Source organism: Vombatus ursinus, unplaced genomic scaffold, assembly GCF_900497805.2.
Source record: "Vombatus ursinus unplaced genomic scaffold, bare-nosed wombat genome assembly UNPS02004080.1, whole genome shotgun sequence".
NCBI lineage: Eukaryota > Metazoa > Chordata > Mammalia > Diprotodontia > Vombatidae > Vombatus > Vombatus ursinus.
Genome location: NW_020943858.1, coordinates 532,846 through 551,165, shown reverse-complemented (window position 1 = coordinate 551,165; position 18,320 = coordinate 532,846). Strand labels below are relative to the sequence as shown.

Below are 18,320 nucleotides of genomic sequence, written 5' to 3'. Positions count from 1 at the left end.
TTCTTCTAATTTTCTTGTGATATCTTCCTTTATATCTAGGTCATGTATCTATTTTGACCTTATCTTGGTAAACAAAGTAAGATATTGGCCTATGCTCAATTTCTGCCAGACTGCTTTCCAGCTTTCCCAACAGTTTTTACCAAACAATCAATTTTTATACCCAAAACTTAAATCTTTACATTTGTCCAACACAAAGTTACTATATTCATTAGTTACTATGTACTGGATCTCTAATCTATTCTACTGATTTGCCTTTCTATTTCCTAGCCATTTCCACATAATTTTGATAATTATTGGCTTATAACATAGTTTAAGATCTAATACCACTCCAGTATCTTCGTCAAAAAGAAAAATCCCTATTTAAGGTCTGGAATTCCTCCATCTAGGGAATCCTGCATCTCCCTCTCAAACAGTGGGACAAGTTCAATACCAAAGGAAGAGGCCAAGGAGCTCCAGATTAATTATAGGTAGTAGTTTAATCAATTGGGTTACTTACATCAGGGGCCAGTATGATGGATCCCTGCCAAGAGTTCAGATAATCAGCAGTCTGCAGCAGCAGCCAGACCAATGGTGGACCCCTGCAAAAGAACTCCCAAAATCCCCATGGTAATTATAGAAACAGACAAAGGGAGGAGGAGCTAGAGAGTACATCACTACTGATTGGTGGATATTTTTGGTTTTCTGCTTAGTAATGAGCTTGGGTGTTAAGCCAATGTTATGCCCAAACATAAATTTGTGCATTGATCGTGTACCAGTCATATATGGGTCATGATGTTCTTGTTATGACTTTCATAGGTCATACTATCTAAGTTTTGACTTAGTCTCTAAATTATGATTCAGTATCTAAGTTATGACCTTTCACAGAGTTTGTGTTTATGACTTTTCACTTATTTTCCCCAATTGGGAACCCACACCTATGGACAGTATGGGCCACGAGGTCACAAGAAGTTGGACATGACTGGATCAATTGAACAACAACAACAACAACAAAATTGTGTAACTAATACATTTCACTGATCCATCACTCTATTTCTTAGCCCGTGTCAGATTGTTTTCATGATTACTGCTTTGTAAAAAAAAGTTTGAAATCTGGAGCTGCTAGGTTGCCTTCCTTCACTTTCTTTTTTTCATTGATTCCCTTGATATTCTTGATCTTTAGTTCTTCCTGATGATTTTGTTATTATTTTTCCTAACTCTATAAAATAATTCTTTAATAGTTTGATTGGTGTGGCAGCTAGATGGTGTGGTGGCTAGAGAACTGGACCTGGGGTAAAGAAGACTCTATATTTAAGTATTTTACTTCCTCTTCTATTAATCTGGGCAGTTTGTATTTTTGTAAATATTCATCCATTTCACTAAGATTGTCAGTTTTACTGGCATATAATTGGGCAAAATAACTACTAATAATTGCTTTAATTTCATCTTCATTGGTGGCACATTCACCCTTTTCATTTTTGATATTGGTAATTTAGTTCTCTTCTTTTTTTTTAAATCAAATTAACCAAGAGTTTCTCTATTTTATTGGTGCTTTCATAAAACCAGCTTCTAGTTTTATTTATTAGTTCAAAGATTTTTTTAACTTTTAATTTTGTTAATTTCTCCTTTGATTTTCAGGATTTTAATGTTTAATTTGAGATCTTAAATTTTTTCTTGTTCTGGTGTTTTTTAGTTGCATGCCCAATTCATTGCTTTGCTTTTTCTCTCTTTTATTGATGTAAGCACTTAAAGATATAAATTTTCCCCTAAGTACTACTTTGGGTACATCCCACAAATTTTGGAATGTTGCCTCATTGTTGGCATTCTCTTTAATGAAATTATTGATTGTTTCTGTGATTTGTTCTTTGACACATTAATTCTTTAGGATTAGATTGTTTAATTTCCAATTAACTTTTAATCTATGCTTCCATGGCCCTTTATTAAATGTAATTTTTATTGCATTGTGGTCTGAAAGGTATGCATTTGGTATTTCTGCTTTTCTGCATTTACTTGTGAGGTTTTTATGCCCTAACATGTAGTTAGTTTTTAAGAAGGTACTATGTACAACTGTGGAAAAGGTATACTTCTTTCTACTCCAATTCAGTATTCTCCAGAGGTCTATCATATCTAACTTCTCTAAGATTTTATTAATTTCCTTGACTTCTTTCTCATTTATTTTATTGTTAAATTTATCTAGCTCTGTTAGGGGAAGGTTAAGGTCCCCCACTAGTATAGCTTTGCTGTCTATTTTCTCCTATGATTCATTTAACTTTTCCTTTAAGAATCTGGATGCTATATCATTTGATGGGTATATGTTTAGTATTAATATTACTTCATTTTTTATAGTTCCTTTGAGCAAGATGTAGTTTCCCTGATTATCCCTTTTAATTAGGTCTATTTTTACTCTTGCTTGGTCTGAGAGCTGCCTTTTATACTTAAGCTGAAACATAAAAGATTCTGCTTCAGGCCCTCATGTTAACTTTGCATGTGTCTCTGTGTTTCAAGTGTTTTTCTTGTAAACAACATATTGTCCGATTATGGTTTCTAGTTCATTCTGCTATCTGCTTCTGTTTTATGGATGAGTTCATTCCATTCACATTCACCATTATGATCAGTAACTGCATTTCCTTCAATCAGGTTTTCTTCTGTTTATCCTTCTCTCTCTCTTTTTCTACTATGTCTCCTCTCAGGTCTGTTTTGCTTCTGGCCACTGCCTTCTTTTATCTGCCCTCCCTTTTATCACCTCGTCTTTCTCTTGTTCCCTTTTCCTCTTATTTCCCTGACAAGTAAGATAGATTTCTATTACCAATTGCATTGCCTGTGTGTGTATATATATATGTATATATATATATATATATATACACATATATATACATATGTATGTATATATATACACACATATTCCCTCTTTGAACCAATTTAGATATGAGTAAGGTTCAAGTGTTGTGGGGCACCTGCTAGCACCCTGCCTCATTTCCCCCTCTACTTTAAAAGCTCTTCTGTGAGTGCATCTTTTATGTGAGAGGATTTTTCCCCATTCTTTCTCTCCCTTCTCCCTTTGCATGCCTCTTTCTCACTTATCCATTTTTTTTTTTTACATCATACAACATAATTGACTTATTCCAGTACCCTCTTTCATCCTTCTAATTGCCCTAATTAATGATAGACTTTTTTATGGTCAGGTTCTTTTTTTGTTGTTTGTTCATTTTTCCACCCTATTTCTTGATTTAGACATTTATGTTAATGTTGGGTTCTGTTCCCAATGTAGGGGGTGGAGGAGTATTGTTTCAAACTTCAGTCTTTTTTGAACTGTAGTTTTCAGAGCTAATTATGGGGTTTGGAGTTTTTGGTGTTTCCAAGGTATTTTTATCTGGGGAGAGGTGTGGTCACTATTCTCCTAGTCTGCACTCAGGAAGGGCCCCTAATCCCCTGGGACCATAAACTGTTATCTCAAGGTCCCTCCTGATCCCTTGGGCAAAGAGTGAAAATATCCTTCATGGCTTTCACTCCCTCCTGAAGGAAAGTGTTGCTCCCTGCTTTTGAACAATGACCCAGAGGTGAGTATAGGCGATGGAGTTGACAAACAGTTGCTCCTCAGAGTTCCCACTCCCTCTTGACCAAAAGTACTCCTCTCCATCCTTGAACTATGACCCAGAAGAGGGCAATGACGTTGTCATCTTGTATCCAGTGCTAGCACAAGGGTCCCTTGTAATCACTTTCTGACTAGTTACCAGTTCTTGCTGCTGCTTCTGTCACCACCTAGTCTCACCACTAGTGTTTCATCTAAGTGGGCTTCAGGTTAGTCTCCTCCCCCATGTCACAGATCTCTCTTTCTGCCCTCTGATGTTGTTTTGGGCTTGAAGAATGTCTCACTGTGACCTTTTGTTCGCTCTACTACTCCAGAATGAGATTTCGGGCATTATTTTAAAGGTATTTGGAGGGAAATGTGAGAAGAGCTCAGTTGAGTGCTTTTTCTACTCTGCCCCTAGAAGTCAAATATATGATGTTTTTTTGTTTTTTTTTGTTTGTTTGTTTGTTTGTTTTATTTCTGATATGCCATGATTGTAACCCCTGCTTTTCTGGATTCATTTGATGTATGGTAATTTTTTTCCATCCCCTCAATTTTATTATGTTTATCTTTTTCTATTTAAAATGTGATCCTTAGAAGCAACAGATTGTAGGTTGTGTTTTTTTTTTCTTATGCAATGTCACACTTTTTCATTTTATTGAAATATTTAATCCTAGCCAAGTCTAGGAAAGCCTAAAGGACCACCTGGTTCAGGATGGTGTCTCTTCCTGAAAAGCTTGGCTCATTGTGTGTCTGTGTAGTGTACACGTACAAGTAAGTCCTCAGCTCCCCTGGCCCATGTAAATCTAGCACCTCAGCACGGGCTCCATCACAGCACACCCTTTGGGAGGCATTCATTGGTCGAGGGCCTCATCAGGTCTCTGTTTCACCCACCCCTCACTCCTAGGTAACAGTCACCACCCTTCTCCCTAGAGCAGTAATAGGGTGGGCGGCAGCTTTCTGACCACTGGTGGGAGTTCTCAGCTCTCTACCTCACTGTCCCCTCCTGCTCCCCTTTCTCATGGTTCAGGCCTGACCTCAGTAGGAACGGCATCTTCTGGGTCTGAGACCACAGGGTGGGTTCTTGGCTGGGGTCGTCAGTCCCCACACCCACCAGGAGAGATGCCTTCACTTCCCCAGCCACCAGCTGCATTAGCTGCCCCGTAGCTTTCATTACATGGTCCCTGAAAACCAAGAGCTCTGTGTGGAGAGGCTGAATGCACCGGCCCCCTTCCCCTTCAGGCTAGTCTACCTTTGGCAGGAAGGTCATCAACAACCACCAGGAAATGGTGGACTTGGTACACCCTCCCTGGAAACCTCCTCCAGACCCTCCTGAGCTCCTTGCTCTGCCTACTTCTGTCCCACAGAAAGGACTCCCTGTATGTGATCAGCAGGGCTCTTGTGACCAAGTACCACATGGTGTCCTGCCATCTGATGACTCTGTCCTCAGATCTATTTGCCACATTTCCCCCCAACCCCCCAACTCAACCAGAATGTGAACAAGAGGACTATCTCATCTCATCCCAATAACAACTCTGCCAAACGTTAGGGGTAGTTCTAATTGCAATATCATCTTAGTTTAGAGGTGGAAATGAAAACAGGCTCTCACAAGTAATTGAACAGTTAAAAGGAGGTTTAATCTGTCCTTACACAGCAGAGATATACAAGAATACAGAAGCACTAAGCTTCTCTGGCTGTGGCCTCCCTTGCCTCCAGATGGAAATGTGTCTGGTCACCCCGACAAGATACAGCAACTTAGGTAGTCTTCACAAATCCACCAGACTCCACATGGGTGGGATTTTTTAAATGCCCTTAGGTGACTTAGGAGCAGGGACATGGACAAGTCCCATGGGCAGTTTTGTGGCCTATTAGGGTAAACTAAGGCCTATTGTGGGCAAACAGGGGAATGGCATTCTTTCTTATCAGAAGAGGCTTAGGCCTTTCTTCTGTATGTTTCCAAAGCTAACCTGTAGCAAGGATGGGGAGGAGGACACCAAGGACGCCGCTGGGGCAGTAGCCAAGCTACAGGGTATCACTGCACAAGCGTGGTTATTATAGCAATGCTACCATAGAGATACCACCAGGGCCTAAACTCCCTCAGGAACTCTCGAAAATGGTTAAACCTGGAATGCACCTCCTCTGCACCTTTATCTCTTAGAATCCTCAGCTTCCTAAAGGGTGAGGTCCAGGTGACCCTTTTAGGCCACGGCTTCACTGTTGTCCTCTCCCACCTAGGTATTACTACTCTCTTATTTTACAGGTATTTTGTTTTTATATATCATTCCATATCTTTCTAGTAGTAGAAAGTAAGCTCTTTGAGGGAAGGGACTATGTTTCACATAGACCTTATATCCTTGTTGTCTAACAGTGACTTTTTTATAAGTGCCTTGTTGGTGCCAGGTACTGGACTAAGTGCTTTACAAATATTATTTCATTTAATCCTCACAACAACCCCGTGAGGTAGGTGCTATTTTTATCCCCATTTTAGAGAGGAGGAAACTGACACCAACAGAGGTTTAGTGACTTGCCCAGGGTCACACAGCTATTTGATGTCTGAGGGAAGATTGGAACTCAGGTCTTCCTAAATCAAGGTCCAGTACTCTATCCACTGAGCCACCTAGCTGTCCACAGTAGCTACTTAACTAATATTTGTTGCTTAATTAATGTGTTGTATTGAATATGGAAGCTCCTCTTTAGAGCTCTAAAAGCTTTGTATGAAAAAGGAAGAAAAAAGCTTTGTATGTTTAAAATAGGTAACTATAGATACAGAAATGTTGCCTGTAAAAACGAGGGTTTCTTTGAAAACACATTGAAAATCTGCCTTGGAGTCTAGAAAAGAGTTCCACTTTCTGTGAATGCCTATAACAGTCCTTCTCTTCTCCCATACCATTTGATTGGACTTATCCCACTTACTTGGATTTAAACAATTCCCTGTCTTGCTCTCATGGATGAGATGTTCAAAGAATTTTTAAAAAGAAAGAGCAGCATTGTAAAATGAAGGAGTATCAAATATTTGTAATATACAAATATGCATCATTGTCATTAACTAGCTGAACATCATTCGTTCTAATGATGGCTCAGAATGGACATTATAAATGAAATATTGTCTCTATAAATTACCTTGTAACATATGTTAAGGACTGTTAAGGGGTCCCCTGAACTTGTCTTTTTGAGTTGCCATAATTTTCTATAAACTCTGGACCCAGAGCATGTAGGAGGCCCTGAATGTGTCAAGGTGAAAGCTTGCCCCAACCTTGAGCTGATACAATTTGCTGTCTGTATCCCAAGTTGGACTCCCTGTGTGTCCTTGGGAGTCAAGACATTAGCCAGTCGGTCTGGGCTTGGTTGAGAAACTGCTTCTGCAGCCAGGACCCAGCAGATAAGTAGACCATCCTATCTTCATAGTCTAGCAGTTCCCAAGAGAAAAGAATGCAGCTTTGGCCAGGGCCTTGCTCCACCCCTTCAGGAGGGGTTTTGTTCTTTACTGAACCTTTTCCCTTTCCCAAAGTCCCGCCCCTTTAGGTGGAGATTTGTGTTTCCTCCTTCTTCCTTTGTCCTGCGGTTATAAATATGCAAAGTTCTGCATGGATTGTGAATTCTTTGGGTTCCACATCCATGTCCATTTCTCTTGTAATAAACCTAGTTTTCACCTAAGTTTTGTGAAGTTGTGATTGCCAATTGAAAGCAAATTTCATATATATAATATATGTACGTATGCATGCATGTATGTGTCAAAATACTTAATCTGGAATTCTTTTATTATCATTTTAAATATTCCACACCTGGACTTTCTAGGTGATGACATCATTGAGTTCCTTTCACACACGCATGAAAATTTCAGTGCGTAAACACATGTATGCACCTGTTTTCGCAAACATCATACCCCTCTGTGCTTACTTATTTGACATACCCTTGATCTTGCCATCGCACACAAATGTACCACTTAGATGTTCAAGAATTTTGAAATCCCTTTATCCGAACATAATTTCTTTGCTTATCAGCTCTCCCTGTATAGCTCTCCCTTATAAAACCCAACTCTTGGTCCTCACCTTGACCTCCAATCCCTTGACCCCTCAATTCTCTTCCAGGACATCTCATCTGCACTAACCACCCTCTCCTCTTTTCCCCATCTCGACGCCTTGATGATGAACCAACTGAACTCTACACTGTCTTCTCTCTTGAATCCCTAGTCCTCTTATCAATTCAACAATTATGCCCTGCCAAGCCTCAGCCTTGGATCACTGCCAGCATTCACCACCACCTCGGTGCCAACAACAGGTGGAGAAAATCCTCCAACCGTTCTGTGAGGGCTTCCTCTCCAAACTTAGGTGGCACAGTTTGAACTGGCAACCCTTCCATAGCTCCCTAATCTATTCCCTCTCCCGAACGCAGTCCTCTGCCCATCCCGCCCCTGCAGCTATGGGAACGGGGGGCGGGGGTGGGATTGGCCGCAGAGGCAGGCCGGACCCAGGGCAACGTGACGTCAATGCTGACGTCGCCGAGCCTGGTAGAACGAAGCTGAGGTGACGTGTGGGCTGACGCTCCAGAGGCGGCTGCAGCCCAGGTCGGCGGCTGTCGGCTGCGGTGGCCGAGGTCGTCGGCTGCGGTGGCCGAGGGCGGCTGCGGTGGCCGAGTCTGCGGCGGCTGCAAGGTTGCTATGGCATCTCCGAGCGAAGGCCAGGGAGCCGCCGCACCTGGGGCCAAGGCGTGGGAACCGGGGGCCGTGGGCGGTGTCAGGCCCCAGGGCAGATTCTCGTTCGGCGAGTTCGCCGCGGTGCTGGGCGGCTTGGGCTCCACGGGCTCCACGGGCACCCCGGACTCCCCGTCCCCGGCTCCGTCCCCCGCCCCGGCGGCGCCGGCGCCACTGCAGCTCCTGCACGAGCTGTGGCAGCACGACCCCAGCCCCAGTGAGCTGCGCAAGGGGAAACTGCGGCCCGGCCGCCTGCGCCTGGCATCGCGACCACACCGCCGCCTGGGGCCCACGGGCCGCGATGTGCACGCTCTGAAGAAGCTGCGGGAAGCCGCCAACACCAATGACTTAGAAACGGTGCGGCTGCTTCTAGAGGATGGGGTCGATCCGGGGGCGGTAGATGAGAAAGGCCGCACCGCCCTGCACTTGGCGTCCAGCAACGGCAATGACCAGATCGTGCAGCTGCTCCTGAGCCACGGGGCCGATCCGGAGCTGAAAGATGAGCTAGGGAACACCCCTCTGCATTTGGCTGCCTGCACCAACCACATTCCTGTCATCACCACGCTGCTCCGAAGAGGGGCCCGGGTGGATTCCCTAGACCAAAACAGCAAGACCCCCCTGCACATTGCCAGATCGAAGCTCACTAGTCTGCAGGAGGGCCAGCCCCAGTGCTTGGAGGCTCTCCGGCTCGAGGTGAAGCACATCATACTGATGCTCAAGGAGTATTTGGAGCGAGTGGGCCAGCCGGAGCAGCGCAGTCAGCTGGATGAGCTCGGCGAACGTCTCCAGACGACAACCACCAAAGAGCAGTTGGATGAGGTGACAGAGCACCTGGTCAGTTTCACCTCGCTTGGCCTGGAGATGCAGAAGGAGAAAAGGTAGCTACATAAAGAAGCCCCTCCCCCCAGAGTCCCTTCCATGACCTTTGCCTAGCATCCATCATCACCATCTCAGAAAAAGGGGAGACGCCAACCTGTTCTGCTACCCTTCCACTGGATCCACACCTGCCTAGTGAGTTCCTCATCATCTCCACTGAGGAATGTGGTACACAGAGGGACCCTTCTTCACAGCTTCCCCCACGGACGCAGTACCTGTTGCTTCCTTCTTCGGTCTCCATCACCCCGAACCCCATCACCATTCCTTCTGCCTGGCTGATAAAGCATGGCTGATAGTGTTGGCCGTGCCCTGGTGAATTGCCAATCTTCTGTTCTCCTGCTGGCTCTGGTGCGCTGCCTCCCTGGGCTGGCTTAGGCCTGCCCTCCTCTGGCGGCAGGAGGCACCAGATCAGAGGTTTCCAGACCTCTTTTCTCCCTCTTCGTTATACCTGTGGCTCCTCTCTTCTACTGGACACAAATAGGAGCAGATGGGCCCAACCCTTCTCTCAAAGCTCTCTTCTGAGCTTTTCAACAGCGCGGGTTCAAGTGCATCCCTTTGTGGCTTGCTGCTTTGAGCAGAGAAGCCAGGACTGGAGTGGACCACAGACAGTGGAGGGGGCAACCCCTTTTCCAAGTCCTTTTTGGGGGGAGAAGCAGAGGTTCTGGTGGTAAACATTGCATCTTTCACCAGCACTTAAATTTCAGACTTGAGACCTAAATGGAGTTGTGGTAAGCTGAGTGGGGATTTTTGTTTGAGATGGGAAGTTTTGGGTGGGGCCAGAAATTTGTGAGGCTGAAATCTAAGGGGGACAGAGTTGAGGAGGGCACAGTTTTGAACCAAAGCATAGGATCCGTAGCCTCGTCATTGGAAGTGTTGGTTCTTGACAAGAGGCAGGACCCTCTCTCACCTCCCCTTGTGGGGAGGGCTGGACCCTCGGAGGGAAGGGATGGTAAGAAGCTGACTGCCTTCAGGGGCTGCAGGGGAGCCTCAGCAAGCTGCTCTGCCTCCTCGCAGTGTCTCTGGGCCTGTCTGCAAGGGCATCACTGCCTCTCGACTTTTTACAGTGGTCTTGGACCTCGGCTGGATTGTTATTGTCAGGTGATGATTTCACGTCTTTTCTCTTTCCTCTCCACCCCTACCCTCCCACCCCCATTCTTTTTTTGACTCAAATCACCCTGTCGGAATTCCTCAATCATTTGGTTGGAGTAGGGAGGGGTGTGGGACAGGTTGTAACCCAAGGCTTAGCTTTAGGCTACCCCCCTGAGCCCAAGGACCTGGGGAACAGCAGGGCCCTGAGAAATCTCTTGAATGATTTTTGTCACTAATTGTTCTATTGTTTCACATATATAAACAGGCTATGTAAGGATGTTGTTTATTTTAATGTAAATCCATTTAGAGAGATTATCTAGTTTCATTAATTTTTATAGTGCCTTCTTCAAATGTCAGCTGAAAGTCTGCAATAAACAATATTTGCTGTGTTAAAAAAATAAAAATAAAAAGGTGGGTGGGGATGGGGTCGGGGGAACAAAACTCAAAGCAAAGGAATTGCAGGCCAGAGGGTGATGATGTCCACGAGGCAGGAGGGAATTGGTCAACAAGGTAGAGGGAGCTTGCTCTCCTGGTGTCTGGAAGCTCGGCCAGCAGGTCCTAGATTCCCAGGGGCTCCTTGGCAATTGGAGGGCTGGCCTTTTTTCTCCCCGTGCTCCCAGATGCCTCACCCATCCTCAAGATGTTTGGCCAGCCCATTAAAGGGTAGCAGAAGCATGGAGCTTCGAGGTGGGGGGTGGGATGAGGAGGGGCACCAGGGCTGATGGGCTTCAATTCTTCTCCTCCTCCCCTAGATACCCTGTTCCTGTTGATTGGGATGGAGCCTCCATTCTCCCTTTTAGTATCAGAGCACTGTATTTTCTTCTCTGATTCAGGCCAGAGGCTATCCTGCCTTAATGTGCATGACATGTCCTCACCTCACATTAGCCTTGGGAAGGAGACAGAGTGGGAATGAGCTACATACAGATGATGAAGTAGTCTCAGAGAGAGGAAATGACCTGCTGGAGGTCATAAGTTGAGACTAAAGCCAAATCTTCCAACTCTTGAGTCCAGAGCCTTTTGCATTCACTGTGCAGTGTGTGATGTCTATAGAGTCCAGGAAGAAACCAGGCAAGACACTGACACCCCTGGGCAGTGGGTGCACTCAGGACACTGAGGCATTTAGGAAACACAGCTGTCTGCCCAGCACATTTTGTTCAGTTCTAGGAAACAGGCATTTCCCTCTCCTTAGTTTCCACTGTGGTCTGGCTACTGTTCTTTGCCTCTGGGCCCCATGTGGGCTCCTTTGCCAGAGACCCCATTGAAGTGGGACCTCCTTTTTGGGGTCCCTGTTAGTAGTCTCATCCCCTTCTCTTGGCATATTGCTTAGCCTACTGGTGGGTCTGCCTGCCTCAGTCTCTCCCTACTCCAATTCATCCTTCATTCAGTCACCAAGTGGTTTCCCTAAAATGCACATCTCACCATGTCCTCAAGAGGGCTCTTAATCAATTCCACTTGTCTCCCTGTCACCTCCAGGATTGAATGCAAAATCCTGTTTGGCATTCAAAATCCTCCACAACTAACCCTGCCTCTGTTTCTTTCCAGTCTTCTTACAGCTTATTCCCTCCTGTGTACTCTTTGATCCAGTGATCCTGCCTTCGTTGCTGTTCCAGGAACAAGACACTCCATCTCTCAGGTCTGGCATTTTTTCTGGCTCTCCCCACTGCGTGAAATGCTCTCCCCTCTCATCTCTGGCTCCTGGCTTCTTCATTCAGTTCCAAGTTTATATCCCACCTTTTATGGGAAGACTTTCCCAAACTCTCTTAATTCTAATACCTTCTCTCTATTAATTATGTCCTATTTATCGTGAATGTAGCTTGTTTGTATATACTTGTTTACTTGTCTCCTCCATTAGATTGTGAACTCCTTGAGGGCAGAGACTGTCTTTTGCCTCTTTTTGTATTCTCAGCACATAGCACAGTGCCTGGTTCATGGTAAGCAGTTAATATGTTTATTGACTGTCCAACTGATACTGATACCCAGATGCATGTTATCTCTAGCAATTGGAGTATGCTCTTTGAGAACAAGGCCTGTGTTATAAAAATAAGGGGATGCCTTTGCATCCCCTACAGCTTGAAAGTGGCCTGACATATAGTAGGGCTTTAAGAAATGCTTTTTGACCAGTTAATTGCCACTGGGAAACGCAATGTGGTGTTTTGTTGACATCTCATGGCTATACTAGATATTGCAGTTTAGGGAAATGTTTAGGCTGATTACTTTAGTAAGGGATTTTTGTGTTTCCCCTGCTCCACTCCCACTCCAGAACCACAGAATCTCAGAGCTGGAAAGAATTTCCAAAGGCCACTGTTCCAACCTAAATGAGAATCCCCTCTTTAGTATCCCTTAACAAGTGGTCAAATTGCTTCAGTTTGAAGACCTTGAATTGTGGGAATTGGGTGACACACACTGACTCCATCTTGTGACTGAATTCTGGAACTGGCTCAGTTCCCTTTCTATTCAGTTGTGGGTCTAGTCCAATTTCTGTCTTGTAAGAAAATTATCATGCGAATTGTGAGAAAACTTTATTGCATTGTTTGAACTTCCCAGCTTCCTGGCTGGGAAGCTGGACCACTTCTACCTGTTGCTTAGAAACCCTTCACTAAGGATTTAGGTTATGCTGACCAGAAACCCCATCAGAGAAAAAGATTGATGCAAGGAGTTTTCTCAAAATTATGTATCTGAAACAACTCATATGTTTTATCTGAAAACTGGCCCTGTGGTAGTTAATCAGTTACTGTTTCCACATTCCTTTGATTGAATACAGACACCTGGGGGGAGTGGTACACCTTTTCTGATTTGAGGGAATTGTATCTGTTCACTCTCCCACTCCCAACTTGGAAAGCCTCTAATCCTCCAGTTAGAAATCAGATTACCTAATCTTGTGTCCTGGTTTATATCCTGTTAATTGTTTTCTTTTAATGCATAAAAATCTATCTCCCCCTCTATTCAGGGTCCAGTTCCAAACTGAGGAGACCTGGTTCTGATTTGTTATGCAATTGACATGCATTAGTATAATTGGTATAAATCAATATGCTCAGAAGCTTGACCGTTTGTTTCCTCAGTTATTTCATCTTTCACCCATAACAGTTTTTGGCAAAGCCAGCCAGATCGAGAAAGGACTCTGACCTCCGGGATAGCATCTTAGCTTTTTGGAAGATTGCCCCGGAGGTGGGACTCCCCTCTTGATTTCAGATTCTTCCCAGCTAAAGTAAGATTTATCCCCAACCTGCTGGAAAAAAGATAGTCCCTTTAAGGGAATGATGAGCTGCAGTAATAATAAAATACCGAAGAGACACTCTCTTTTTAAGGGGACATGGATTTTGGTAATAATAAAATACCAAGGAATTCCTCCTTGGATAAAATTTCTTTTACCAGGGCAAGATGGCTCTGTTAAATTGAAACTCCCTTAGGAAAATTCTTATTGGCCTGGAAACAGGTATAGCTTTCCATACAGGAGTGGAGGGGGTCAGTAAAAGATAGAGCTCTCAAATTATGGTCAAATATCTGAAAATCCAAATGGGTCTCAAAATTGGCCTGAAGAAGGGACTTCTAGTTATGGCAAATTAAAGGCTTTGAGATTAGACTTTCAGTAGGAGGTAAGGAGGCTAACAAGTATGTGATTGTTTTATCGTTTTGTCTGTGTTTTTGTTTCTTTGTAAAATGCAGAAAAATCTGTCTTGTGTCATGTTTAGTGTTGTTTGTAAATTCTGCTACCTTGAAAGATTTTTAAGGGGAAAATGCAGCTCGCCAGAAGGACTGCCAAAAAGCTGCAGCCAAAGAGGAAGGAAGATGAATGACGTTTCATACTTGAAGCATTTCTCCTAGTTTTCTGTAATCTGATGCTAAACTCACCGTCCCAGTCAACAAGAGTGACTCCCACTTCAGAGTTTCAGTGGGAAATTAGGTTCAAGAAAAACCAGAACCACCTGCAAGATACTTTCTCTCTGTCATTTCAACCCTGGCTACATTGGGATTACAGAAATAAAGTTAGAGAATCAAAGAAAGGAAAACTTTTTCCTAGTTTTTAAGAATTTGTGGCATTATAAATGAATTAGAGATTCCAAATTATGGTAACTGCTAAAGACATCTTACTAGTTTTTGGAGGTTTGGAGATTAATCATGAAGGAGTTTGGAGATATAATCATTTTAAGATTGCAGAGAACTCCTGAGACTTTGGTCACTCCAGGAACTCACCCTCTTCTCTTCGTTCTATCTGCTAAGACACTTAGCATATGCTGAAATATCTTAGTGAGTTTTGAGGTAACACTCTGTAGAATTTCTTTTAAGGAAAAATAAGAATGCAATTCTGTTTCAGGGGTAAAAAGCACTTAAATCACCTTTTCTCTGAAGTTTGATAGAGCTGTTGTTTTAGTGTAATGAAGAAAAGCAGCTAGTTTGAAAGAAATCCCAAAGGGAAGAAAAAACATTAGGTATGCAATTGACATTTAAAATTTGTCTGGAACTTGTTAGCTGCCTCTCATTAACCCCTTTCTTGACCATGAAAAGAGAAAAACTTGTTTAAATCAAGGAGTAACTTAAAAATGAGTAAAATTTAATTAGGAATGAAAAGGGTGATTTAAACCAAAGAGGGGTCTGTGAGGAGGAACTGCCCCCCCCATCAAAGAAAATTAAAAAGGAACTATACATTGGTAAACTCGTAGGAAATCCGAAAAGGTAACAGTATTGCAATTAATTGGGGTTCTGTAAAAATTTGTGCTAAATTTCAAAGGAGAAATTCTACGGAATAAAGATTAGTTATTTAGATAATTTGGGCTATGATCAGGAAATATCAACACTCTGCCCCTGAAAGACCATTCTGGGCAGGACATATCCCCCAGTCTTTAGAATCTTCTGAGCTCCAAAGCAAGGGGGTTGGAATGTGAAGCTGCTTCCTGAAATCTCTTGCTATGGAAAGGGTAAAGTGCTACCTTGAACTTTTGAAAAGGAGCTAATTGTTAATTCTGGGTTCTAAATTTTAAAGCCAGGTGCCTAATGGCCCTGGAAAATTGATATTTTGATTTTGTGGTTGTAAATCCATATTTGATTTGATTGATATTTGTCCTGTAACTAAATTATGATGTAGTGAAATGTGTTTTATTAATTGTGGCTTCAAACGCAAAGAAAAACAAATGCTGGAAAATGCATGGATCAGGGAAACCTGAGTTACACTCCAGTCTCAGAAATTTATTAGCTGTGTGATCTTAAGCAAATTATCTCTGTTTACCTCAGTTTCTGGATTGGTAAAGAGGAAAATAATAAGGGTACCCACCTCCAGGGTAATTGTGAGGATCAAATGATATAATGATTGTGAAGTGCTTGGCACAGTGACTGGCATGGTAAGCACTATATAAATGTTGACTATTCTTATTGCTTCTTTGACTGTATATGGTGATAATTCTATACCAGGTTTTAGATGTGATTAGTATAAAATGCCAAAAGATGATAAAATGAATGATTTTTTTGTGTGGGAAAATTCAGAAATGCATTTGGCTGAATTGACATCATCTGACTGGTAATAAGTTTTATTTCATGTTTTAAATACATGGTATTGTGTATGTTATTATTGTGTTTCAAAAAATTTTTCTTATATTGTGAAATGCTGTGAGAAACCATTGTATCAGAAATGCTGTTAGATAAATAACTTCTCTTTTAATCTGGATGCTGTTAAAAGAATGTGATAAAAAAATAGACATTTGAAAACTGTTAAATATTTAATGGTGTATATTTTGTCTTAAAATGAATAAATGATAATAATTTTAATAATGATGATAACAAGAATGATTTACTGTTTGGAGAAAAGTTGTACAGACCCTTTAAGATATACTTATCTGTGAGGCCCCTTGAGACTTTGTATTCAGACTGAATCATAAGATCTTATCAGCCCCGCTGACCACATGTTGAAAAATCTAAAGTACTGAAGTTTGAAAACCTAGAACCAAGAAAATAGAATCCCCTCTCCTACTCGTACTCCTTAAATTAAGGGGGGAGGGGAAGAGAATTCACAAATTCACTATAATAAAGAGTTTTCATTTGAAAATTTTTGGCTATTCCTTATACAAATTACAAAACTATATAGGGTGGTTTAAAGATGTAACTTCAATACATTAATATGAGTTAACTATCAGATATTTGCTGTATGTCTGAAATCCCAGAATGTAGTTTGTTTTAATTTATAAATAAAGGGTAAATGAAATGTAATTGTTAGGGAAACATAAGAAAATTAATAATATTCAAGCCCTAAACTGTGATTAGTGAAATTTTGCTATTTGAGGTAAAAAATCTTGGAACTAAAATTTGATAGTTTTGAGTTTTGATTACAGGGATGGTTGTCTGAATTGTCACTGTCTTTCCTCAAATTAGACATCAGATTACCTAATCTTGTATCCTGGTTTAAATCCTGTTAATTGTTTTCTTTTAATGCATAAAAGCATCTCCCCCTGTATTCGTGGTACAGTGCCAAGCTGAGGAGGCCTGGTCCCAATTGTTATGGAATTGGCATGCATGAATTAATAAAATCAATATGCTCGGAAGCTTGAGCCTTTGTTTCATCTTTTACCCCTCATACAATGACAGGAAACCCACTGCCTCCCAAGACAACCCATTCTCCTTGGGACTGCTCCCAGTGTAAGTGCATGTTAAGAGAGAATTTGCCTCTACAACTTTCATCCATTGTTCCTAATTATGTTTGCTTGGGCCAAATTTAATACTTCCTCCTAACTATGCTTCTAACACTAGAAGACGGTTCTTCTGCCCCACACCCCCAGCTTTATCTGATTGTTGTCATTCCTGGAGCTGGGCACTGAGTGAGGGAGGACCCCAGGGACCATGAGAGATGCCCAAGGCCCTCCTCTGCCTCTGTCCCCAACCTTCTTCTCCTCCCAGATGGAGGGGAGCCCTACCTCTCCTGGGCTGGGGGACCTCCAGACCCCCAGGCCCTAGAAGCTGCACTCCATCTAGGAGGACAAGGTTGGGGGAAGAGGAGGGAGATAAGAAGGTGGAAGAAAGATGGAGGGAGGTGTCAGAAGCGCTTTAAGGAGACGCAGTGAACCATAGAAAGGAAGGTCCCCCATCTCCCATCTGCCCCCAACCCCCTAGGAAACCGGTCTCTGTCTCTGTCACATTCCCTAGTCTTTCTCTCCAGAATGGTCTCCTCATAACCCTAGCCATCCCCTCCCGTGCTCCTCCCCCTTCTCCTCCTTGCTCCTTTCCCTCCTCCCATGTGGCTTCTGGTCCTTGGCTGAGGTCACTGGGTTCTAGTTCCGGGGCCTCCTCCTCCTCCTCTTTATTTCTCTTCCGGCTGACGAGGAGGTGGGGTGAGGCCATGCCCTGGGCCTGAAGCCCACCCAGGCCGTCTTCTCCCACCTAGCATCATCCCACTTCACAGGGCCTCCCCCCCACCCATAGAAGGCCATCCCCGCCCCCTCCCCCATCGTCACCGCCCTCTATTTTTCCGTGACCGACGGAGGTAAGCTCCTCCTCTTGGTATGACGTCACACGTCCCCTTCCCTTTGAGTGCTTTCTGTCTAGGGAGGGGCTGGTTCCACGAAGGTGGGGTGGTGGCGCAGGCAGCTGAAGGTCCCCGACCCCATCCCCAGTTTCACGTTTGTGAGGGAAACCAAGATCTAGTTAGTTCTCCCCCACCCCAGCCCCTAGGGCTCCCCCTTCCTCCTCCCCCTTCCCCAGACCATCCCCCCCAAGTCTGGTGGTGCTCAGCAGGGTGGGGAGAGTACCGCCCCACTCAAGGACGTGGGACTGCACCCAAAAATGTGGCATCTCATGCTCCTTCCTCCCTTCCAATATGGCCAGCCCCGCCCTTCAGACTTAGGAGTCCCTGCTGAGGAAGAATTCAGCGTCCATGAAGGTGTCAGCTGGCCTCTATTGCTGTTTGCCATGGTGACTGTTCTGTTTCCGAGGAAACCCTGAATCCTGCCGGCCCTCAAGCTAGCTCCTTATCAGAACTGCATCATGTGACCTCTCAGCCAGGAAGAAACATGGGCTTCTTCCCCCACTTTGAAAAGCCAGGAGGGCATAGTCCTAACTCCCTTAGGGGCTACAAAACAACAGGAGATATGCACACATATCCACGTATACATATCCATGCACAGAGAGAGACAAGAGTCATAC

At 43.7% G+C, this 18,320-nt stretch overlaps 1 long non-coding RNA gene and 2 pseudogenes across 1 annotated transcript; 2 read left to right on the top strand and 1 right to left on the bottom strand.

Annotated features, from left to right (window-relative positions):
* The window catches only part of LOC114053345, a 51,948-nt pseudogene extending 47,230 nt beyond the window's left edge, over positions 1–4,718 (bottom strand).
* Positions 4,719–8,201: 3,483 nt separating this feature from the next.
* On the top strand, positions 8,202–11,780 carry LOC114053371 (annotated as a pseudogene).
* Positions 11,781–17,502: 5,722 nt separating this feature from the next.
* LOC114053347 lies at positions 17,503–18,320 on the top strand. The gene is made up of 2 exons (XR_003570374.1): positions 17,503–17,661; positions 18,003–18,320. It is a non-coding gene; the product is annotated as an uncharacterized LOC114053347 (long non-coding RNA).